The following is a 25,153-nucleotide window of genomic DNA, read 5'->3' as shown; positions in this document are numbered from 1 at the left end:
TTACATGAGGTAAATATAGTATGCTACAGACATGTTAAAACCTGAGGGCTTAATCATGAATCTAGACTACAATAATAATTCAAGAAAATCATTATGTAATTCACAAGTAATAAGGGGGTTTTTTCTGCAAAACCCGCATAATCTTATCCCTTCGACGCGGAGGCATGGACGGTTTCTTCTGTCGCCCGTCCTCTCGGACAGGGGCCTCTCGGCCGCCTCCATGGGGACCGGCCGCCGCTGGGCTGACCTCTGGCCACCGTAGCGAGGCGCGGGAGGAGGTGTGCGACGTCCTCGGCAGCGATCTCGTTGCCGTGGCTGCGGTCCTGGCCTCCACGAGCGCCGGCCACGGGGGCGCAGAGCCACGAGCCGCCGGGCGCGTGAGGCGAGGACAGGATCACCTCCGTCGGGCATAGGTGCCGTGGGCGTGAGGGCGTAGCTGGCCTCAGGTCGAGCACATTGCCGACGGGGAAACTCCCCCTGTGCCGGATCTGGCTGATTGCAACCTGAGCGACGCGATGGTTGTAGTTGCCGGTTTGCCGCGACTGAAGTTACGGCTTCCGTATTGGAAGAAGACGCATCTGGCATCCTCCAGGAACAAGGTACAGAATGTATCCGTATTTCATACGTTGATGGGTACTTACCTTTGCCATCGAATTAAATATGGGTACTTACCTTTGCCATCGAATTAAATATTGTTCGTCCATATTGCTCTGGATTCTCAAGGAAACCAGTGGCCTCCCATCCTTCTCTTGAAGACGATGCGGCCATGGAGGACAAAAACAATGTCATCAGTCATCACGGCAAGGCAGAAGCCATGTTCACGTTCATCCTCTTCTGCCCCCAGCGAGAGCGTGCGATGATGGTTCAGAGGCATGCGTGTCTCTGTCGTTCGCAGAGCAATCGTGCTGATAATGTGTTAGAATAGAATGTAAATGAACGAGATGTAGAAGAATAATTGTTTTTATTAATCTTGAAAATATATTTATATAAATGGAGGGGTGTTACGAAGGGACACAACTGTTTTCAAAAAACATGTCTTTTGGAACTAAAATTAACTGTTTAATTCTATCCACTAATCCTGTGCTTGATGGATGAGATCACTTGTGAATAGGCGTCTGTTAGTCTGTAGACGTTCGTTCACGTATAGGTGTCGTTTCACGACAAAATCTATTCTTCTTCTGCCTGCTTTTCTGAGTTGGAACCAGCCATCCCTATACTGATGAGACCACACCAATGGGCACGGCTCGCAATGCCCCCGGTATGCAATCCAGGCCGAGAAGCAAACCCACTGTTTGCCCTTTAATCAGCCCGAGTCCCGATGGGGAGGTTGGTGCAGTAAAGATCAGCTTAGATTTAACTCGCACCAAGGATTCAACGGGAGTACAGGAAGCGCACCCAAGGGAGCTCTCGAATCTTGCTTATGGAACTTTGCAAGGCTAACCAGCTTTGACAAGTTTGCGGCCTGCTTGCAGGAAATGTGTGTTATGTCTTCATTTCTTTTCTTTCCTTTGAGAGACATTAGCAGGAGCTCTGCTACGTCATTTAAGAGGCAACAATTGGCAGTCTTACATGGTTGTGATTACATGGGAAAAAATAGAACTAACATGAGAACAGTACGGCAGTGGCTCTCCTCATGCATGTTTACAAACGTCGATCTCTTCTTTTGATCATACCACTCTAATCTCGGCCCCTCCATCTTCCCATCAAACACTGAAATCTCAAACACTTGTCTATTACGTTCTTTCCAGATGTTCCAAGCTGTGTATTTGAGAATGCGTCTGCATAAGCTCTGTTTGAATTACCATTACCGGTTCGAATTGAAGTGTTAGATTAGTGGCCAACCAGCTCTATTGCAAGGCCCGAGAGGGCAAGTATACACAATGTACATATACAAAGAAGCCCTCCAAGTAAAAGGAAAACACATACACCTCCTATACATCTAACACCCCCTCAAACTCATGGTGGATCTACAACACTGAGTTTGGAGAGTAGGAATCTATGATGAACCCGGGTTCGTGCCTTGGTAAAGAAATCAACTAACTGAACCTCTGAAGGCACATGGTGGAGCGTCACGACCAGATCATGGACCTGCGATCTCATGTAGGAAGCATCAACGCCAATGTGTTTGGTGAGCTCATGCTTGACTGGGTCTCGAGCAATACTGATCGCACCGGTGCTGTCAGAAGAGAGAGGAGTGGGTGCAGTGGCAGGCACACCAAAATCCTCAAGAAGCCATCGTAGCCATGTCACCTCCGCAGTCATAGTCGCCATAGCACACAGCTCAGCCTCAGCACTCGAGCAGGGAACTGCAGTTTGCTTCTTGGTTTTCTAGGCAATCAAGGAGGAGCCAAGAAAAACACAATAGGCAGAGAGAGAGTAGCGATCATAGTGATCACTCGCCCAGGTCGCATCAGAATACGCATGAAGCTGAAGAGAACTAGAATGAGGGAAGAAAAGGCGCCGAGAGATAGTTCCACGAAGGTATCGCAGAACACGAAGGAGGTGAGCATAGTGGAGCTGGGTAGGAGCTGAGACAAACTGACTCAAGATATGCACAGAGTGAGAAATGTCAGGACGAGTGATCCCAAGGTAGAGAAGACTCCCAACAAGCTGACGATAGCGAGTAGGATCAGCAAGTGGTACACCATCAGTGGGTCGTAGGTGAACACCAAGCTCCATAGGAGTATCAACAGTGCGGTGATAAGTGAGAGCAGCACAGGAAAGGAGGTCCTGAGTGTACTTCTCCTGAGAGAGGAAGATACCATCAGATGTGGAGGTGACCTCAAGACCAAGGAAGTAACGAAGGGGACCCAAATTAGACATAAGGAATGTCTCACTAAGATGCTGCTTCACAAAATCAATGTACTGGAATCATCGCTCGTGATGATCATGTCATCGACATAGAGAAGAAGGGTGTGACCATGAGGGGAAGTGTGAACAAAAAGAGCAGGATTGTGATCACTTGGCGTAAAACCAGCATCGATGACAACAGAGGAGAAACGCTCAAACCAGGCCCGAGGAGCTTGCTTGAGGCCGTAGAGAGAACGGCGCAACCGACAAACCAGGCCATCAGGAACAGAGTATCCTGGAGGTGGCTGCATATAGACTTCCACTCGCAGCTCGCCATTGAGGAAGGCATTCTTGACATCCAACTGGGATATCGACCATTGACGAACAGAAGCAACTGCAAGAAGAGTGCGAACAGTAGTCATGTGTGCGACAGGAGCGAAGGTCTCATCATAGTCACGACCTTGCTCCTGTTGGAAGCCGCGCGCCATAAGACGAGCCTTATAGCGCTCAAAAGAGCCATTAGAGCGGGTCTTTACCTTGTACACCCACTTGCAAGTGATAGGAGTGACGTGAGGTAGCAAAGGAACAAGATCCTAGGTGCCAGTATGTTCTAGGGCAGTAATCTCCTCAGCCATAGCATGTTGCCACTCCTAGTGGACGGCAGCTTCCCGATAGGTCGCGGGCTCAGCCAAGACGGCAGCAGTCAAGCCAAGGCGATCGGGAGGACGAAGGGTGTTGCGGTCACGAAGAGAATAACGAGGAGGAAACTCAGGATGAGGTCCAAGGACGGACGGAGAAGAGTCAAGTGGTGGCGCAGGGCGCGGACGCCGAGTGTAGTAGTGAGTGATCTCACGGGAAGGACGCAACGATGATGGTGGAGGAGAGACTGGTGGTGGAGAGGTAGGAGGAGGTGGAGAAGGAGGTGGTGGTGGTGGAGGTGGAGTAAAAGATACTTGAGGTGGTGAAGAGGATGGAGATGACATCGGAAAATACCACTCAGGTAAAGTGAGGAATGAGAGGGACTCAGTGGTACCAAAAGAACCGGAAGGGAAACAAGGATAGTAAGGCCAGGACTCATCGAAGGTGACATCTTGAGAAATCCTCATCCGACGAAGCAATAGGGTCATAGCAGCGATAACCTTTATGTTCCGTACTGTACCCAAGGAAAACACACTCAACAGACTGAGCAGTGAGTTTGGTGCGCTCACGAGGTGGAAGTAGGACGTAACAGACACACCCAAAACAACAAAGATGGCTATAGGAAGGAGGGGTGCTGAAAAGACGCTCATAGGGAGTGCAACCCCGAAGACAAGTAGAGGGTTGGTGATTTATAAGAAAAACAGCTATAGGAACCGCCTCAGCCCAAAAATGAGGAGCAAACATAGAAGAGATCAAGAGAGCACGAGCAGTCTCAAGAGTGTGGCGATGCTTGCGCTTAGCAACACCATTTTGAGCGTGAGCACCAGGACATGAAAATTGGGCAAGAGTGCCCTGCTCAGCAAGGTAGGAACGATAAGCAGTGGAGATGTACTCACCAGCAGAATCCACATGAAAAACTCGAATGAGAGAGTTGAACTGGGTACGGATCATGGTGGCAAATTGTTGGTAAATAGAAAGAAATTGACCACGAGAAGACATCAAATAAATCCAGGTAAATCTCGAATGGTCATCAATGAAAATAACATAATATGATTGACCCCCCTTTGAAACAAAAGGTGCAAGACCCCATACATCAGAGTGAACAAGATCAAAAGGTTTCTGGGACTTAGACTCACTAGAAGGGTAGGGGAGTTGCAACTGTTTGCCAAGTTTACAACCCATACAATGAAGAGTAGTGTCACCAGAAACAGGACCTAACACACCACTACCAACAAGAGTGGACAATCTAGAACTAGAGAGGTGGCCAAGACGACGATGCCACTGCGCAAAAGAAGTGGTAGACGAAGCAGCTGACACGGATGTTGGAGAACTGGGTGATGTGGGAGCCAAAACGGGTGAAGGAAGGCGCAACCAATCAAGCTCCCAGAGGCGTTGGGAGTCTCGACACCTAGGCCCAGTTCCCACCAAAAGGCCCGTACGGAGATCATGAACACAACAAGAATCAGACTCAAGGATTATGCGACAGCCATGATCAGTGATTTGACCCACAGATAAGAGTTGCATAGTGAGTTTGGGAACATGCGAAACATTAGGAACATTAAACGAAGAGGTCGAAAGAACACCTCTCCCAGCAACAGGAAGAGAAGTGCCATCTGCGGTGCGAATAGAAATAGGTGGATCGGGGGAAGATAGAGAGGACAAGTGTGTTGCATGAGGTGTCATATGAAAGGAGGCACCAGAGTCGAGGAACCATGGGGATGATATACCTAACGGAGGAGGAGCGGAACTAGAAGCCTGAGCTATAGTCCCGTGACCGGAGGCCTGAGCTACAGTAGTGAGGCGACGAAACAGGGCAAGAACCTCCTGCTCCGCTGCAGACACGGAACGAGTGCTCTATGAAGTAGAGGAACCACCAGAGCCCTAAAAAGAGTGTCTGCCACGACGCCCTGATCGGTCGCGCTGCTTCTTGCGACAATCCTTCTCCTCATGGCCATAGAGCTTGCAGTAGTCACACTGAACACTAGAAGGTGCCTCCGTGACCACAGGAGAGGGCTAAGACAGAGGCGAGGAGACCTAGGGAGGTGTGGCTGCTAGGACGGAGGGCTGTGGTGGAACACGAGTCACACCCCCAGCTCGAAGACGTGTCTCCTCAGCTCGTAACTCAGGCATCGCCTCGGAGAGCGATGGGCGCGGACGGAGGCACGCGAGGGCGGCGGGGTTAGCAGGTCGCTGGTGGCTCAGCAGAAGGTGATAATCAAACCCTAGCTTGATACCATGTTAGATTAGTGGCCAACCAGCTCTATTGCAAGGCCCGAGAGGGCAAGTATACACAATGTACATATGCAAAGAAGCCCTCCAAGTAGAAGGAAAACGCATACACCTCCTATACATCTAACATGAAGCATGTGGACGGAGACAAGTTATATAATCTTACCATATGAATCCTGCCTCCAAAAGCTAGCCAGCCAGCGTGCCACGTCGCGTGCTTTTGTCAGCCGTTCGATCGGGCGCGTGGACGGCCAAGATCGGGCGAGCAGCGGTCATTTTGCGAAAAAAACTCTTCTATTTTTCAAAAATCAACCCACGCTCCAGAGGCCCTCTTAGTATTTTTTTTTCAGAAAACACCTCAGATTATTTCAAAATCAACCTCCGCCCCTCCCTGTCCTCTCCTCCCTACGCAGCCTCCACACGGTCATCGCTCGAGCAAGGAAGTTGCGTGCCCTCGCTGCGCAGTGGAGGGCGCAGAGGCACGCGAGATCCGGAGGCACGTAGATCGGGCGAACCTTATCAGGCCCGACGATGGTTGTGATCGGCGGAGGAGGCGGCGGCGCTGGCTCCTCCCTATCCTCTCCTCCCCGCACCGCCTCCATGCCAGCACGAAGCACTGTCGTCGCTTGAGCATGGGAAGCCGGACGACCTCTAGGGCGTGGGAGAGCAAGTGGACCCCTCACCTATGGCTGCGCATGGCTACTAGCTTACCGCCTCCTCCACGAGCGCATCCACAGATGCGTCGACCTCCTCCATACAACGCGTCAGGGAGCAATCTCTTTTGCTTTGGCGAGGACAGTGGGATCTATGGCCGGAATCCACAGTGGCACTTGGGTCCTCTGCGTGGCGATGGAGCTTGACGTCTCAGCGACGAAGCAGTCCAGGTGAGGCGCGCTGCAGTTTTTTTTATCTATCTTCACTTCTCTTTCTTACAGTCTCTCAGATCTGGTGCCACTGATGAAGGTTACAGAAGAGCATGGCCAAACAGCAGGAGGCATTGGATCTCTGTCCCCCAGCCACTGCCACCGTTCGTCATCGATCTGCACTAGGCTGCCGACACCGCCGCCTATAGTCCCTGCCAGCCATCAAGGTGAGGCCTTCCTCTCCCTCACTCCGATTTGTATACAGCCTAGGATAATGCAATGTTGGAGATTAGCTATTTGTTACCTACAGTACTGCTAAAGATGAGAAATTGTTTTGTTTGTTAGTCTATGCCATATATTTAGGCATAGTTGTGATTGGAGATGCTTTGTGTATTTCACTATAAGGTATTGTCTTGCATGGCTTGAAATACTCTGAATTAACATATCAAATTTATGTAAAATATTATTTTGCATACCATGGTAGCAGACCCAATAATCTATCCTTACTTACACTGCCATGATTGAGTGTTTCAGAATACAGATGGCTGCTTAGTGAGATTGCTAGACTAAATGCAAATGTGGAGCAGTAGAGGAAGACAACATGCCAGTAAAGAGTGTTCTTTCTCCGGAGTTCCACGGTCATATTTCTCATAAACAATGCACGGCATCCAAAATTTAAGATTAAGGGCATGATTTTTTTATTGATGTATATTATCATGTGCACAAAATCACTGCAGATCCTTGCCATTTTGGTAGCGATCTGCCAAGGTAGAAGTGGCGTGGTAGCAATACCTGCTGAGCTCGCCTAGGCTGATGTGGCCTCGAAGGTCAGCTGTCTCTTCCTTGCTTGAAGTGCAGCAGCACCACTCTACCTACCTTGACGTTAGAACCATGCCAGAGAGAGATGAAGCTCAGCGCCTGGTACCTGCCAGTGACAACTATGCATATTACTTTTGTGGCACAAAAAGTACCACTTTATTCCTTACATGGAACTTATCTACATTGCAGCAAGCAAATTTCATGGCACCGTAATTTTACATTTGTGAGATCTTGACGCCTCAAATCATGTAGTTTAAAGAACACTATAGAATTTCAAGGTAGCAGAGACAACATTTTCCGCTCAGTTTGAGTCAGATGTCATCGGAAAACAATTGCATTTCTCTCTCCCTCTACTCTCACATCATGTCAGAGCTTAATGTATGCTAGGAAGCAAAAAGACTTTGCAATGTCAACCGAAAGCATATTTTTTAAGAATAAAAGAATAAATAATCAAACATATTTACCCTTACACTATTGCTATGAAGGTGCTTTCATTTCCTTACCCTCGCTGATACAAAAGTAATCAGACATCAAATAAAAAATTCTAAACGTTATAAATCCCACATAGAATCACCGCTGACTAGCTCAACATGGCCCCCACCCCAATTTGTCGACGTGAAGAACTGAGTAAATTACTGTTCCTTTCCCTTCGTTTTCTTTTCTTCCCAAGACACTATTTTGAGCATTCTACTAACACATTGATATTTTTCTTTGTCAGTAAATACATGTTTTGGTGATCCTTTTATTAATTCACTGGTCTTTTTTGGCATCTGTTGTATGGAATTAACTCGTATACCTGTTTCCTCCTTGCAGAAGCAGTTTAGGTATACAAGACGACCACAGATTAGCAGAAACGAAGATGCAAGTTCACAGGGCAGTGCATTAATCGATGATGAAAGTGAAGCGCAAGAGCAAAAGGAAATGTTGAATGATCCTGAGCAGTTGGATGATGTGGAGGAGCCACCTGCGTCAGATAACAAAGCTCAACGCAAACCACTGGCGGACAGAATTCGTGCTCCTGTTGCTTATGACGATCTGTTTGAAGAGGGAGAGATACACGAAGGAGAACCACAAAGTTGAAGCATTTCAAAGGTTATGCCTCGTCACGAGTTGTGAGGCCCAAAGGAATGGCACATAATTGCAAGAGCATGAGTATGAACTAATGAAAATTATACACAAAACGTGGAACGAGGCCACACGATTGCATCCTACTACTCGGGATTAGAACCTTATTCGATTTCCATGCCCATGCTTGCCCTTCAGTATAGTCGTGCATCTACACTTCAGGGAAAAAAAAACTAAGCTATACACCAACCTGTTGCCTTAGGGCCTGTTCGTTTGGCAGGGAAACATCCCCTGGATCCATTCCTACCGGGAATATTTTACTAATTTGTACTAGTTTTGATCAGCTGGAAGGGTTCCTGGTTGGATTTCACCCAACCGAATGAGCCCTTATTCAGTTCTCGCCTGCTGGGAAAATACGGTCTTGCTGTATGTGTGCCTGTAACACTGTAACCTACGTGACCATGGAAGATAATGCGCATCATGTCCATGGATTATAATTTTGCAACGATCTGACTGTATGATGGATCAATACACACGACGACCTGAAAATGTTCAGGATGAAAACCTGTGAGTTGCAAAGATAGACAGGAATAGATCCTCATGCTGTCAAAGATAGACAACTTATACCTTGCCAACACTTTTGCCAGAATGAAGATATTCGACCGATTCTGGGACTGAAGCAACACCCACGAATTTCTTGGGGTCTAGGGAAACCTGTTATATGCCATATCGTGGTATGTCATGAAAATTATAGATTTAAAATTATCTCACGAATTTATGAGCCATCATGAGCACAAAATATGGTGTTCGGCTGGTCAGGTTTGGGCTGATTTTGGATGATTCAATAGTATTCTGTGAAAGAGAATAAGCTGAAACAAGCTGGAACCTGACCAGCCGAACACCCCGCCCTGCTTGAAGTGGCATACATTATGAAGCATACCTTTAGCTTTCCAGAGGCATACAGGTCAAAAAGTTTGTTAAGATGATCTTGCCACAGGTGAACATATTGAACAAGGAAAAATCCAGCCTGCAATTTTAAATCAAATGGAATTCAAAGTCTACAACAGAATGCTTTTAGAATATTGGATCCAACATCTATCAATGTAGCTCAATGATTGTCCTATATAGTTTCTTTACAACTCCCTCCAGTGTTTTACAAGGCATATTTCATTTCACTCAGACAAGGCTTTAACCAAATTTACTCTACTAATATCTCATTTATGTGATACAAAATTATAATTGTAATCAAGTATATTTTATCGGATGTCTCAGAAGAGACGCAATCAAGTATATTTTAATACAAATATTGCTAGATGTCCCAGGTCATGGCCTCACGGTTGATACTCTCCTATGGGCCTGCGGTCATAGGTGATTACTATGATTGATACCGAGTCACTATAGGCAAGGATTACCGTTGATTGGTTCTGATTCTATAAGTCAATACCATATAGGTCATCCTTGCCTATATATGTGTAACCCTGCATCATCCATAATCAATATATTATTTGCCATGCCATATCTCGCTTACAAATATGACAATACTTTTGTGTCCCAAAAACTCTATTAATAGTCTAATTGCTGGCCCAAGGCTTGTCCTAGAGACGAAATAAGCCTTGTAGTTTCAAATGGATGGAATAGCATACCATTTGAAAAAGCAGGAGCTAACAAATGTATGTCATGTTGGCTTCAATTTAGTAATGGGCTAGATGGACATCACAGTTTCACCACCGCAGCAGCTCATTCTATAATGCAGGCAATTGCATAGCTAGGGCCAAGACAAGCTTTGACCATGCAAGTCCAGGTGTACAGTGGCTGTTCCACAGGATCACACTTGATCCTTCTATGTTCAGCAAGGCAATTTTTTACATATCCCTTCAGGATCCCACGTGTTACGGTCTTAGTGTCAGTTAGATGGGTCATGAGATATATATTTGCCTGCTATGTTATACCTCTACTATCAATAGGAAATCATAGAGATCAACCTATTCCCTCACTACCATCCTCTACTTCTCATCTACCTTCTCACATGCACCATTCTCAATGACATCATCAGACAGACAGACACAGGCAGGATGCCAGCAGCCAGCCAACTAGCCAAGGATCGGCCAGCAATCTCTCACAGCTACATGTTGCATTCCTTCTCCAAGGGATGTGACACATTCAGTTTCACGTCTCAACTATAGTACGAAATAGGTGGATGCCCGAAGCATTGCTGCTGATGCACATATTACTTTGGGCATACAGAAAGTTCATCTTCTAATAGGTATGTATGTATGCATGCATAGAATTAGTATGGCCATTCTCTGTTATCATGCAACAACTTCGTTTTTTAACTAAACATAGGTTCTCATAGACCAAATCAAACGTCTAAACCTTATTTAATGATCTGCCTCAATGAAAATCTAAGCGGTAGGATCAAATACACTACATGCATTGTCTCCTAACCAATTTTGTTTAATGAACACCAAATATTGGCACAGTACATTCTAACAAACGAAGTTACTGAGACATACCACAGTTTGACTTTTAGCCAGAATTTTCTCACATAGTCCAGTGTAGTTCTTTGGCTTCCAGCCATCCTCTCCTTGATACTGAAAACACGGAAGTCACCAATTTTTATTAATTCAGGTATAAGCTATGACATGTTACTAAAAACCTATTATAATGAAAACAGGATGTAACCAAATCTAATTCGAAAAAGGTTTCAACATAACCACAATAGATTTTTTTTAAGGAACAAATGTTTCCTAGGTAAACTCCAGTCTCCAACTATTAACCACATGCATAATAGGCTAAGTATTTATTACACTTAGCACGTTTAAAAATATTCCAGAGTTTATTCTTCCACCAAATAATAGAAAAGGGCAAGAATCATTGACACTAAGTCCCAGGCTTCAGTATTCCTAGAAACTCTAAATGGTGGAGCACGTGACAGTTTTACATATTCACCCTCAGATGTTGCCACTCACAATATATAAGCTAAAAGACATGAATCTCAAGGGCTTGCCAAAGTTACCTGGGAGATCATACCAATTACAATGAGATGCCCATGGACTGCAAGTGCATTCAAGCACAAGTCAAACATCTCCCCACCTACAGATTCATATATGATGTCTACACCTCTTGGAAACTCTTTCTTCAGAACCTGAATTCATACGTTTTAAATTAATAAACACATCGAAGAAACACAAACGAGGCATCAATTTAAGTACTATGCAATCGCGTAAGGTTTCAAAATGTAACTCAGAATATCAGAGATCTAAATAACTTATAGTTTCTACTGACATGAGTGTAGTTCAGGCATGCACATCAAATATTTAGCATTCTGTATGACACATGAAAGGTTACGCTAGTGTATGCCGTAAGCACAACATTTGAAGCCTTGAAAACTTGCAGAACTGCGAATAGAGGTAGGACAAACTGAAACAGAATGCAAAAACATACATCTTTCACTCGTTCATTTCTGTAATTGATAACACGATCAACTCCTAAGGAAGCCAGAAGTTCAGCTTTGCTTTCCCCTCCACATGTGGCAACAACCTTGTTGCCTGCTAGTTTCGCCAGCTAGTGAAGATATGAAAGGAAACATTCAAAAAGTAAGGATATAGTTCAGAGTTAAATTAATAAAGTTGCATACGAAACAGAATAATATGTAGACAGGAAACCAGAACCAATAGAACCAAATATGATAACCTTGCCCATGTCCTAGAAGGCTAGAATATCATGCTCATTCTCAATCCAGTAAAAATACAAGTTACCAAAGCATGTCCCTAAGAACTATCCAAGTGAAAGATGAATTAGATGAAACCCAAATTACAGGGAATGTTTATCCTGTATAAGTTTGAAAAGTATAAAACAGTATATGTTTATCCTATACCTCCTCACAACCCATAGGAAAATATGTGCAATTGAGGGCTACATCAAAAAGAATTGTAGTAATGATGTCAAAATGGTCTCAACTGACCTGAACGGCGAATTGTCCTGTTCCACCAGCAGCTGCTGTCACTAAAACAACTTGCCCAGATGTCATTTGTCCTGCCTAAAGCCAGCAAGAATCAACCAAATTAGTCTAGGATGGAAAACAGATACTACGATGCTCAAAAGTTTGGTTGACCACAGAGGAGACAAAGAAAACAAGCAGGGGTTTATATAAAGTAAACCTTTTCAAGACCAATTGAAGCAGTCAGTCCTGATGTCAACATAGCAACAACCTCAGGGTCTGGTCTTGGCACTGGAAGAAGATGTTTGGCTGGAACCTTCACAAGAAAAAAATGCAAAGATAAAAACCAGTACTGATAGACAAACATAACTTATTCAAAATTTAATAGGCTGCAGATGATCCCATTTCGAGGACAGAAGCTACTAGATAATTTGTTGAGCAATAGAAGGGCACAAAATGGAGGACCTCCGTGAATTCAGCATAGCTCCCAAAAGTCATAAGGGCCACAGGGAGTGCCAACTTTGATATGACTGGCTGAATCTCCGACAGCAGGCAACAATTCCCACACCCTGCATACATTGAGATTCCTCATGAGAAAAAAGGAAAAGAAAAATAATGAGCAAAGTCGATGACGCCCTAGTGCCCAGAAAAGTTGTAATTAAATGTAATAAACAATTTATGCAGAAAATTAATGAGGAAAGTCAATTGATTACTTCAAAACCAGCATCAAATGGAAGGCGTGAAGCCGTTTCTTTAGGATTACCACTAAAATAACGTCCTGAACTGAAGTTGACCTGTACAAAGGCCATTAAATCATCCAAAGGTTAGTTAATGGCATTAGGCATCAACGAAAAGCAATTGAAAATGAGATTCAAAAGACTTACATCACTAGCATTTACACCAGCATATATTATTTTAACCAGAGCACTATGTGCTTTGATAGGAAATCTCAGTTGCACACGCTCAAGTCTTGTAGCGTTGCGAAAATTATGGCTGAGTGTGTGAACAACTCTACACAAGCATCAATAAGAAACAATCATTAATAAAATAAATGCAATTTTGAATACCTGAACAAATTTTCCAGCTTGTGAGATATAATTACCGGCAGGCTATTGCCTTTTGAGGAAATTTCTGGCAAGTGCAACATGATAACTGATATGCAATACAAAGTCTAAGCTCAGCTATTTGTTAAAAAACTACTAGAAAATGTGATGTGTCAAAGAAAAAGATCATCCATATGTCATCTTGCGTAAACAGTTGAGACACATCCTAAGCAAATGCTGAGTACTATGATAAACGTAGGACCTAAAGTGGTTTAATTAGTTCCTTAACTCGTCATAAGGAATTGCTGGGACAAGAAAAGCAATCTAATGTGCTGGGGGCAGTCAGAGAGCTTATACCTTGTCAAAGAAAGAAAAAAAAAACTAGACCAACCTAAGAGGAACTAGGTGGCATTTTATATTAAGAAGAAAATAGGCATCCAATTCGCCTCAACGAGGACTTGTACCTGGGTGGTCTAGGAATACGTCCACACCCTTGACTAACTGAGCTAGCTCAGCTAGCTCAGCTTCCGGACCTTCTCAAAGAAAGAAACATAACATAGCAAGACTTACATCTTCTCAAAGAATTCAGGCATTCGGATGCTAGGATATATATTATTTGTCAGCATCCCTTTTGATTTGTTAGGATTCACCATATACTTTCTTCGTTCTTCTGGCGTTGGCCAGTATTCCATCCCTCTGTCGTTTCGTTATCCAAAGGCAAGCACCAGCCTTGCTCTCATCCTGTATAAGCTCAAATGCGCCTGAGGACAATAAAGAAAAAAAAATGAGGAGGTGGAGTGGGGGGCTGCAGGCTGGTATTGGTGTTAGGTGTTGGTGTTAAGATGACATCACAAGAGAAAGAGAGAACATCATATGCAAAAGATCCCTGAACCATATCTACCAGGGGATACCTGTACTGTTTGGTTGGTTAACCATCACTTGCTAAAGTTCTCAAGATCATAGACAGAACTGACCTACTTCATGCAGGCTATGCAACCTACCATGTACTTTATTCAATTTTTATCAATGGAATTCACATATTTTACAGTGATACCAATTGTTCTTGTGCAGTTCAATCTTTAAAACACCCCATCTCAACATAACACTAGAAGTTTAGAACAATTCATCAGAGGCTTGCATTCAATCATCATGGCACATAAAATATGGTTACAAAGCTAATAGTCATGTAATAACACTTGATTACAGAAATGACGTACCATTAACAACATCTTCCATCTTCAAATATCCACCAGTTGAATCTATAATTTTGCGGCTCATTTGTTCTGCCATATTGGTTTGGACAAACTGCATAAATCAGTACATGACTAGGTCAAGACAAATAATCGCAAATCGATCTCACCTTTGTCCCTTCTAGCTGTTAATCATGATCCATCGTAACACAGAGAGAGAGAGAGAGAGAGAAATCATGAGACCAAATCATCTGGCACACTTATTGATTTTAATTAGTATTTGATCTTGTCATACCAGTCTGCCTCTAGAATTATATAAGATCATCCACATGCGGTGGTGGGAACCAGAGGTATCGATATCACTGGTGGTCCTTAAGATAGTTACCAGTCTACGCTAAAAAAAAGATAGTTACCAGTCACACTATTTGGTCAATCTTTAATCTTGTCTAGAAAAAACTCGGCAGGGGAAAGATCCTCCACCCCCCCCCCCCCCCCCCCCCCCCGGCCCGCACGGGCATTGTACTAAGGAGAAGCTTCTCAGAAACTGACCCAGAAACACCCCGAAGGCTGCCCTAGATGTGCCATCAAGCACCCAGAACACATGCCTGCGGTCATGTGTATCTCGCTGAAAACAAATCAGATGGTTACACGTATAACTCAGGAATACAGCTGACGATAAGCGTTTTTCTTTTTAATTTAGGCCTGTTTAAATTTGCTCCCATGAGAGTCAAACCTTGGACCTGAAGTGCTACTAAGGTTGCCGCACCCAGGCTACAAACTCTTTTGCTTTTAATTTTGTCTATTAATGTCAATTTATGAAACGGAGAATACAGTGTGCTGTGCGCACAGCTGTACCACTGTTGAATTAATTTTTTGAAATACAAAACCTAAAAAGGGTAACAAGGTTAGGACAGAAAACACAATACTAAAACAAGCAAGTACACAAACTATAGAACAGATAATAAATATTTGATTCAGTCATATGGTTTCTTAATACCTCTGGGCAGAGCACATTGACACGAACACCATGGTGTTTCAATGGAGCAAGTGATCTTGTAAACATAACCACACCCCCTGCCAAGAAACGAATTCGAGTTCATAAGGCATCCGGAACCATGCGACAGATGGTTTATGTACATATTATTCTCCACAAATTAATAGTCATAGTTAATATCAAAATTGGCCTAGTAGGCTAGTATTGCAATCACAATCTGCTGACAAGAAAGAGAGAAAAAGAAAACAGTATATGGGATCATATACCTTTTGTCGCACTATATATGGGATCATAGAACATAGGATAAAGACCTGCCGCTGAACCAATATTTATTATAACACCAGGCTTCTTTTGATCTCGCATTATTTGACTCTGGTAATTAAAAATTCAACCAAGTCATGTGCATGTGGCATTTGGATGTGAAGAAAATATAGATAACATGCCTGACAGTTAATAACATGATGCAAAATAGTTGTACAAAGATGAAGAAATCAAACTAAACCAAAGAATGCAAGCATGATCTGCCTATTGTAACTGATATGCCACACCAGCAATAACTGTTGGTACAAATTAACAATTTGAGTTACCGAAAGATCAACTTGACAATTTCTTTTGACAAATAACAGTAGACTTACTGCAATGCGAGTACCATCAATGACAGCAACAAGGTTCACATTAACAGCATGCCTCCATGTTCTAGTTCCATCAGATGTATCATCATAAACTAGTGTTTTATTGACAATTCCAGCACAGTTGATGCAGATATCTAGTCCACCGTAAGTGTGTACATGTTTCTCAAAACAAGCAGCAAGATTATCTGCATATTAAATAGTGTATATTTAAGATCATGGCAGGCAGACGTTTCAGTTAACATCTGAAAGTTAAAAACTCTTACCTGCATTACTAACATCACACTTAACAAATATAGAAGACGGAACTCTAAGATCTCCATGAAATTTGCTATTTTCTTTTTGAACTAATGTAGCAACTTCTCTTCCATTTTCCTCTAGGAAATCAACGACAGTCACAAATAAACCCCTCCTTGCAAAAGCAATACAAAGTGCTTTCCCTGAAAAATAGAAAAGAACTCTTAAGTTAATACATTGGTGTCATGTGGGGCCGAACCTATGCCAGGCGCCACAGGGCACGGGACGTGCGCCGAGCCGGCGAACGCGCCGCGGCGCGCGCGCAGAGCGCGTCCAGGGAGCCACAGGGCCAAGTCAACAATAGTGGCTAGAATTAGGCATAATAAGATTAGTTTCTATTTTAAGTTAGTTGCTATTTCTGTTCCTAAGATTGAGGAGATTTGTTACTCCCGTAGTCAGGGGCCGCCGGCCATATAGGCTGTAATCAGAGATTGAGAATAGGCAAGCAATCAGTTCCAAACAAACCTCTCTCTCCCTTGCATTTCCTAAGCCTGCGGCAGAGGGGCAAAACCTCTCCGGAGAAGACGGATCGCGACTACGAACTGCGTAGTCGAGGTCGTGCTATCCTTGGGTTTGACGCCCTTGACAACCTGGTAGCAACCTGGTATCACGTTCCTCTCGATCCTCTACTCCACGCGACGCTGCCGAGCCGTCGACGTCTGTTGACAACGCCGCCACCACCGCCGCCGCCGTCCCAGACACCAACTCCACCACATCCTACCAAGCCGCTGCCATGGGGGACGATCTCAAGTCCACCCTGGAGACCCTCGCCAAGACCCTGGCCTCCCTGCAATCTTCATCCGACGCCACGACCAAGGCGATCGAGGCCAACACGCAGGCCATCGCGGCCCTGTCCGTTGCTCGGACTACCGAGAAGCCTTCCACGGAATCATCGGGGACACACGCACCAGATCGGCCGCCGAAGCACTGGCGCCCGGAGTTTCCCAAGTACGATGGCAAGACCGACCCGCTCGCCTTCATCAATCGATGCGAGTCATTCTTCATCCATCAACACGTCATCCCGGCGGAACGCACGTGGATGGCTTCGTACAATCTGCAGGACGGCGCGCAACTGTGGTACATGCACGTCCAGGAAAACAAGGGTACGCCGACGTGGGAGCGTTTCAAGGAACTCCTCAACCTCCGCTACGGGCCCCCGCTCCGCTCCGTGCCGCTATTCGAGCTCTCGGCGTGCCGCCGCACGAGCACCGTGGAAGACTACCAAGATCGGTTCCAGGCCCTGCTTTCCCGCGCCGGTCGTCTCGAGGAAGCCCAGCAGGTACAGCTGTTCACCGGGGGCCTCCTCCCGCCGCTCAGCCTCCAGGTCCAGCAGCAGAAGCCGGCATCCCTGGAAGAGGCCATGAGTCTCGCCCGCCAGTTCGAGCTCATGGAGCCCTACCTGTTCCCGGCCACGACATCCGCGCGCGGCGTACTCCCGACGCCGGCCCCTCGGCCATCGACCGGCCTCGTCGTCAAGCCGGCACCGGCCACCGTCACCGTCGAGGGTCGCCCGGTCAAGCGGCTCTCCCAGGCCCAGCAGGAGGAGCGCCGCCGCCTCGGGCTGTGCTACAACTGTGATGAGAAATACAGCCGCTCCCACAACAAGGTATGCAAACGGTTGTTTTTTGTGGAGGGTGGTGCAAACGACGAAGGCGACGCCACGGTGGAGGATGACACCGACGAGGCGAATGTCGAGGCGCCCGTGTTCTCCTTGCACGCGGTGGCTGGCATTCCGGTGGGCAACCCGATCCTGCTCCAAGTGACGCTCGGTGCCGCCTCCCTCGTCGCCCTGGTGGACACGGGCTCCACCCACAACTTCATCGGTGAGGACGCCGCGCTCCGCACCGGCCTGCCCGTCCAGCCGCGTCCACGGCTCACTGCGACGGTGGCGAACGGGGAGAAGGTTTCCTGTCCGGGTGTGCTGCGGCGGGCACCGATCACCATCCAGGGCCTGGCGTTCGACGTCGACCTTTACGTCATGCCCCTCGCCGGCTACGACATGGTGCTGGGCACTCAGTGGATGGCCCACCTGGGCACCACCATCGCCTGGGACGTGACCACGGGGACCGTGTCCTTCCAACATCAAGGGCGCACCGTCTCGTGGCAGAGCTTACCCCCGCATCAGCGCGCCGATGTCCACGCCGTCAGCACCGGGACGAGCCTCGTTGCGGCCACCGGGTCCTCCTCCAGCACTCCGGCGTCCACGACGGAGCCTGCCCTCCTCGACGGCCTCCTGGGCTCCTTCGACGACGTCTTCGCCGAGCCACGGGGCCTGCCACCACCACGGGGCCGCGACCACGCCATCCACCTCCTGCCAGGCGCCCCGCCCGTCGCCGTGCGTCCCTACCGCTACCCGGTGGCGCACAAGGATGAACTTGAGCGGCAGTGTGCCGTCATGATGGCGCAGGGCCTCATTCGCCGGAGCACGTCGGCGTTCTCGTCCCCCGTCCTGTTGGTCAAAAAAGCCGACGGCTCGTGGCGCTTCTGCGTCGACTACAGGGCCCTCAACGCCATCACCGTCAAGGACGCCTACCCGATCCCGGTGGTGGACGAGCTGCTGGACGAGCTGCACGGCGCCAAGTTCTTCACCAAGCTTGATCTGCACTCGGGCTATCATCAAGTCCGGATGCGGGCTGAAGACGTCGCCAAGACGGCGTTCCGGACGCACGATGGTCTCTACGAGTTCTTGGTCATGCCATTCGGGCTGTGCAACGCCCCGGCGACGTTCCAAGCACTAATGAACAACATCCTCCGCATATATCTTCGCCGTTTTGTCCTTGTGTTTTTTGACGATATTCTCATCTACAGCAACACCTGGGCAGACCATCTGAGGCACATCCGGGCGGTGCTCCTCCTGCTGCGTCAGCATCGCCTGTTCGTCAAGCGCTCAAAGTGCGCTTTCGGCGTCAGCTCCATCTCCTACCTGGGCCACATCATCGGCGCGACGGGCGTGTCCATGGACCCGGCCAAGGTGCAGGCTGTCGTGGACTGGCCGCAACCGCGTTCGGCCCGCGCCGTCCGGGGCTTCCTGGGGCTCGCGGGCTACTACCGCAAGTTCGTCCACGACTACGGGACCATCGCCGCCCCCCTCACCGCGCTGACCAAGAAGGAGGGGTTCCGGTGGTCCGACGAGGCGGCGACTGCGTTCCACGCCCTCAAGCACGCCGTCACCACGGCCCCGGTTCTGGCGCTACCCGACTTCGCCAAGCCATTCATCGTCGAGTGCGACGCCTCTACGCATGGGTTCGCCATGCGCCGGGTGGTTCAGGAGTTCGTCCGGGCGTGCGACACATGCCAGCGCAACAAGTTTGAGCATTTGCACCCGGGCGGCCTGCTTCTTCCCCTGCCGGTTCCAACTACGGTGTGGGCCGACATTGGCCTCGACTTCGTGGAAGCTCTGCCCCGTGTGGGTGGGAAGACAGTGATCCTCACTGTCGTCGACCGGTTCAGCAAGTACTGTCATTTCATCCCTTTGGCTCACCCCTACACAGCTGAATCAGTGGCTCAGGCGTTCTACGCGGACATTGTGCGCCTCCACGGCATACCCCAGTCCATGGTGTCGGACCGGGATCCGGTGTTCACGTCATCCTTCTGGCGCGAGTTGATGCGGCTGACCGGTACAAAGATGCACATGACGACGGCCTTCCACCCACAATCTGATGGCCAGACGGAGGCCGCCAACAAGGTCATCGTCATGTACCTGCGGTGCTTCACCGGCGACCGACCTCGGCAGTGGGTTCGGTGGCTCCCGTGGGCGGAATACATCTACAATACCGCCTATCAGACATCTCTCCGCGACACGCCGTTCCGGGTGGTATACGGGCGCGACCCGCCGATCATCAGGTCCTACGAGCCCGGCGAGACGCGCGTGGCGGCCGTCGCTCGCTCCATGGCGGACCGTGACGAGTTCCTGGCCGACGTGCGCTACCGGCTAGAGCAGGCCCAGGCGACGCACAAGAAGTACTACGACAAAGGCCACCGTGCGGTGTCCTACGAGGTGGGCGACCTCGTTCTCCTGCGCCTCCGTCACCGCGCCCCGGCATCGCTGCCCCAAGTGTCAAAGGGCAAGCTCAAGCCCCGCTACTTCGGGCCCTACCGCGTCGTCGAGGTGATCAACCCCGTCGCCGTCCGCCTCGAGCTCCCGCCTCGCGCCAAGCTCCACGACGTGTTCCACGTAGGCCTCCTCAGGAAGTTCGTGGGAGCTGCGCCACCATATCCTCCGGCACTGCCTGCTGTCCACCACGGTGCCATTGAGCCCGAGCCAGAGCGCGTCACCCGTTCTCGGCTAGCTCGGGGCGTTCGTCAAGTTCTGGTCCACTGGAAGGGGGAATCGGCTGCGTCCGCCACATGGGAAGACCTGGACACCTTCAAGGAGCGTTACCCGGCGTTCCAGCTCGGGGACGAGCTGGCTCTCGAGGAGGGGAGAGATGTCATGTGGGGCCGAACCTATGCCAGGCGCCACAGGGCACGGGACGTGCGCCGAGCCGGCGAACGCGCCGCGGCGCGCGCGCAGAGCGCGTCCAGGGAGCCACAGGGCCAAGTCAACAATAGTGGCTAGAATTAGGCATAATAAGATTAGTTTCTATTTTAAGTTAGTTGCTATTTCTGTTCCTAAGATTGAGGAGATTTGTTACTCCCGTAGTCAGGGGCCGCCGGCCATATAGGCTGTAATCAGAGATTGAGAATAGGCAAGCAATCAGTTCCAAACAAACCTCTCTCTCCCTTGCATTTCCTAAGCCTGCGGCAGAGGGGCAAAACCTCTCCGGAGAAGACGGATCGCGACTACGAACTGCGTAGTCGAGGTCGTGCTATCCTTGGGTTTGACGCCCTTGACAATTGGAAGGTATCTACACGGGCTGGTGAATTGAAGGGGGAGATTAAACCCATAAGAGGGAGCAGAACCTACTGTAAAAAATTTCCTCGCATTAAACTAAAGGTCCAAGATCTAGACGTCAATCAATAATCAGTGTAATACCAAACATATTCTCTATCGTTAGCTGAGTATAAGCAATCTGATTCTATGGTCAGCTAGAATATAGGGAGGCTATTGTTTCAAAAAAAGAATATAGGGAGGCCAGTTCGATCCAGTGTTACTGGTACTCGTCAGCTTTCAGTTTCGTCTAAACCATCCTATACTGCAGTTGCAACCTTGCAGTCTCAGATTTGATAAACAAAGAACCTTGCTACCAATTACATGCCAGTTTTCAGAAAGTTTCAAGTCTTTGGTTCTGCTGTGGGCACATATTGTTGCATGGCTGCACGTTATATGATGTGTAGTACACCAAAAAAAACGAACTCTATTAGGCTACTTTATTTCCAGTAAGCCTGCAGTTTAAAGCATACAAATATCAAGAAAAGTTTCTCTATAAACTTTATGCTATTATAATTGAAACCAATTCCAATAGTTGGCGGATCACTTTGATATGATATAATTGATACTCCGTGCAATCAATAGAAGTCGTTAGAATTCCAATCAGTAAAACTTCCATACCTTCACTATCTTGTGTTATAAATATTGAGACCTTTTCTATAATCTCAGTAAAGTTTGACTAATGATAGAGCTAGAATGGCATCCTTTCCCAGACAGAGGTATCACTATACTAGGTAAAGGTAACTCAATATTGTTGTACCATAGGCGGTGCAGCACTGCAACTACGTGCCCTGCACAACAATACTACACTGACGACCGTGATCTGAATCCAAAGCTTTCCACAAAAAAAGCATCCGCCTCCTCCATTCGAGTGCATACTTAGCGCATCACCTTCCCAATTACCGCATTCAGCTCGGATCGACAGAGGCGAGAAAAGCAAATCAACCCGCGAATAAACGCGCACTAGCATCTCCTAGTTCGTAGGAATGGACCCCTTTGTACAGGTTGAAGTAAAGCGGCACGGCGCATCAGGACTCAGGACTGAACAACGTTTCGAGAGCCGCTGGGGCTTTGGGGAGAGGAGGGGGCGCCTCTTACCGATGCCGGAGGCGCCGCCTGTGACGAGCGCCGACATGCCGGGCTTGAGCTCCATCTCGCCGGCGCAGGGGTGTGTGTGTGTGTGTGGGGGGGGGGGGGGGGGGGGGGGGGGGGGGGGGGGAGCGGCCGAGGAGCTGCTGAGGAATCGCAGCGGCGAAGGCGCGAGGTGCGAAGCAGGACGAATCGATTGGGTATATAAACCGGTCGGCACGCGGAACTGCCGAGGCCGAAGTGGGGAAGGAGACGAGGCCGCAGAACTTATCTCGTCACTCGTGCCGTATCCTTCCCTCTGCTGTCCCTGTTTCCGTCTCATTCCGCGTGGCCTTGCCGAGACAGCTCGTGTGAGATGTGACGGGGCGGGCACGGAGCACACCAAAGCCGTGCTCCAACGGTTCCGCTACCGGACGGATAGTTTGCAGTTGGGCACATGGTTCGTGCTATCATCAGTTTATTCGTGGCTGGCCAGCGTGCTCGTGGGTCGCTACAGAACAGCTAAATTTTTATATTAAAAATACATAGATTTTAGAATAAAATAATAATACTGTAAAATTAAATACTAACATTAAAGTGATATTTAATCAAAAAGTAAAGTTTATGAAAATTAGCACGGTCACGGAGAGTGCGGCGTCGTAGATTCACCAACTCTATTATATAGACCTTTCTGTTTGTTGCAACGAAAATAAACAATGTCCTAGTAATTTAAGCATGAACGTGTTGTATTATAAAAAAACAATAATACGAGCGTGATGTTCGGAATGTCAATATTATAAATTAAATTTTATGTAGGACTAAAATTCTCATTGATGGTTTACAATCATCAAGGTATGCATTTATAATATTGTTGGTGTATTCCTAATAGAAGCAAATAGAAAGAATGGAAACTGAGAGGAGGAAGCCAACACCCAAAAATTAGTTATATGGTCTTACTGATTAAAAGTACAATCAACTTAAAAACTAACATGATATATTAGGTATGTTTTCATACTTGAAGAGTGACAATTTATAAGTGATGTGTCCAAACATTTTTAATACAATAGATACTCTTCTCTCTTAAATGAACTTGTGTCGGTTAATATAGCTCCAAACAACCCAATGACAAGTTTTTGTGATTAGACCATAAAGTATATTTTATACAAATAATTAAAAAAATTGTCCATGAATTCTGTATTCAGTAGCTAATTAGACATATATTGCAAAGTAAGATATGCTGACCTGACAACGACAAGCTGCCTTTCGACCAACTTGTCCAAAGTCAAGTGCTTAAAGTAACATAAATTACAGCAATACAAACTGAAAATGCAAAGAGCTTGAGCACTGAAGAATGTGCATGGAAGTTCTCTAAAAAGGGTACCTAATTATTTCCTCCTCTTTGATTTCTCTCTTTGTTTAGATGAACATACTAATATTTTTATGAATAGTAATATCATACCGGCAAAAATAGTATCTGTCATTGGCGTGACAAAGAGATTAGTCATTGATTTTTTCTAGGAAATAAAGGCCTACCCATCAAAATCTTTGCAAAAATGTAACCAATGCTCTACATATAAAATTATAGCAGACAGCGATACCTAGCTCAAATTGCATATATTATATTGTTTAAAACTAAAAATTTGACATATTAAAGAATAAAGAATATATGAGCACCGTAAAAACTCAGATTGCACATATTACATTGTTTAAAATTGAAAATTGGATAAAAGATTTAAAACCGAATCTTGAAAATTCAGTCTGCAAGATGACCGAAAGATAAAGAGCACAAAACTAAGAAAATAATGACGGTTTAAAGTTTCATGGACATAGATAAGAAAAACAGAGAATGTTCAAATCTGCACATTCAATGTTGTAACTGATTTTTTTTAACTCAACATTGTAACTGAATTGAAGCAACATACTTGTTAATACTGCATTGCTTCATATGTGTTTAGTTTTGAAACAAAATCAACATGTGTTATATTACAAACTGACTGTAAGCCTATATGTTTCTATCCAAAACCAGCAGAGATTGGGGTTGAAAATCTATAGCTTCCAGCTACGAAGGAAATCAAGAAAATTAGCACACAAGTCGACCAGCAGAACTTGAATCATATGTATACTTTGCTTGAGTAGACCTTAATAAATTTTACATGGTTACCAATAATAACTTAGTAGACTAAACATTTCATAATCCTAAGCTTAGGTTAGCATCTAATACCTTTAATTTTGACACACACCGCCTTTAGTATGGACACTGGACCACAGATAAACATAGAAAATTTATTGTTATTATAACTTATAAGAAAGAAGCATAACCGTTTATCTCTCGGCCATTTCCAAGAGTAAATTCAAAGGGTCACCGCTGTCATATAGCTAGAATGACGGGCATTTACTTTCTCTTTTTTACTATCTGTTTTTGCTAACTGAAGCTGAGAACTTGTTCAATGACTATTGTCATGTGTATAATTCTGAACACGGATAATCAACCAAAATCAAATTAAATTGCACAAATCTGTACAAACGAAATCCCTATTATTAGCGATGATGGTAAAAACACGGCACTGCAGTCCACAATATTTTTTTCTCCAAGTAATTATATGTGAGTTCATTAGAGTACATCTCTATACTGAGATGGTTTTCATGTTGGCAAAAAAACAAGAAACCAAATAAAGTCCAGATTCAGATATTTATCCACTCATGACTATTGCACAGCT

At 46.5% G+C, this 25,153-nt stretch overlaps 1 pseudogene; it reads right to left on the bottom strand.

Annotated features, from left to right (window-relative positions):
• Positions 1–8,154: 8,154 nt before the first annotated feature.
• LOC136549901 (uncharacterized) lies at positions 8,155–22,794 on the bottom strand (annotated as a pseudogene).
• Between the last annotated feature and the right edge of the window lie 2,359 nt (positions 22,795–25,153).

The sequence above is a fragment of the Miscanthus floridulus genome, chromosome 4 (assembly GCF_019320115.1).
Source record: "Miscanthus floridulus cultivar M001 chromosome 4, ASM1932011v1, whole genome shotgun sequence".
Lineage (NCBI taxonomy): Eukaryota > Viridiplantae > Streptophyta > Magnoliopsida > Poales > Poaceae > Miscanthus > Miscanthus floridulus.
The sequence above is the reverse complement of the archived record's forward strand: the minus strand, read 5'-3'. Positions and strand labels throughout refer to the sequence as shown.